A 1,481-nucleotide genomic window follows, 5' to 3' on the forward strand; every position below is an offset into this window, starting at 1 on the left:
CTGAATTAATCCCTCAATCAATCCTCTAATTTTTCAACTTCTTCGAGTTCACTTCTTCCCCATGTTATCTCCAAAACATAACAATTTTTTTTTTTTTTTTGAAACATAATGGGGTCATTCAGCAGAGTCTCGTTACAAATGTGACACTGACACACAAATATTATTTCCCTCCCAACGTAATACAATTCATAACTCCTCTTTTGTTTTGTGTTCATTTTTTTGGAGCTAATAATGTATTCTAATAATCGACATCACCATGAAATTATTAAGGTGGAGAATCCGTGTCGCATTGATGTCCCTACGCGTAGTACAATATTACACACGATGCCTCAATCCATCATCAGAAAGATGCCTATGAAAGCCTCTTTATGACCACAAAATAATGACAATACAAAAGAAGAAAAAGAAAGGATCAGGAATTTCCACTTTTGCCCCCAATGAAGTGCATCACAAGTTTAGATATTTTCATTATGTTTGGATGTACAGATTATTTAGAGTCGGATTAAAATGCCAATTGACATGATTTTAGATATATAGATGTTTTTTTAATTAAATTGATTTTGTGTTTAGAATTGATTTTCAACTAATTTCTTAGTTTTTTTACAAATTAGGTTTTTTTAGTTGAACTCCTAATATAAGTTAATTTTTTTAATTTGTCTTTGATGATGTAAATGTTTTTAATTGAGTCCTTAAGTTTCTTAAAGACTATCGTAAGTTGTAATTTCTTGTATTTTCAAGACGCTAAAAACTAATTCCCAAGATCTAGTTTTTTAGTTTAGGGATAGGAATCCACCCATTTATTTACTTTTAATTTTTTTACCCCCTCAGCATCTTATTTTCTAGTCAATTTACTTTTCTTTCCAAGTTAACATTTACTGGATTACAAGTGTACACTTTTGTTTTCAGGTTGTTTTTGTTGATTGTATTTACTTCTCTTCATGTTCAATTTTGTCTCCTTTCATCAATTATTTTTAATTGAAAATATTTAAATGTGAATTATTTTATAAATTGTTTAGTATTGATTTTATTAGTTTCTGACTTATTTGTTTATTATTGATTTTATGTATGATTTATTTATTATTGATTTTATGTATGAAAAACAAACATTAGATTATATTGTTATGACAAAAAAACGTGACAAATCCATTTAATTAGTGTTTTGGTCATACGTATCACATATCCGTATGGTATTTTTAATTTTTTTTAAATAGTGTTATGTTTGGTAAAAAAAAATTGTAGTTATTCTTTTAAATTTTTATTTTATTTTTTGTGATTTTGTTAAAAAAATTAGTGTAGTTATTTTTAGTGTATGAACCATACGGACGAGTATTTTTTTTAATTTAAAATAATATAGTATAGACACCTTGCGGACCTTACGGATTGCAGGTCAAAATTTCAAATATATATCAGAATTGATGAAGCAAGAAGTAGGACATTTATCGCCATCACGGTTAAGCACCCTCAACGAGAAACTGAAAATG

This window comes from Glycine max (assembly GCF_000004515.6).
Source record: "Glycine max cultivar Williams 82 chromosome 3 unlocalized genomic scaffold, Glycine_max_v4.0 Gm03_scaffold_27, whole genome shotgun sequence".
Taxonomy (NCBI): Eukaryota; Viridiplantae; Streptophyta; class Magnoliopsida; order Fabales; family Fabaceae; genus Glycine; species Glycine max.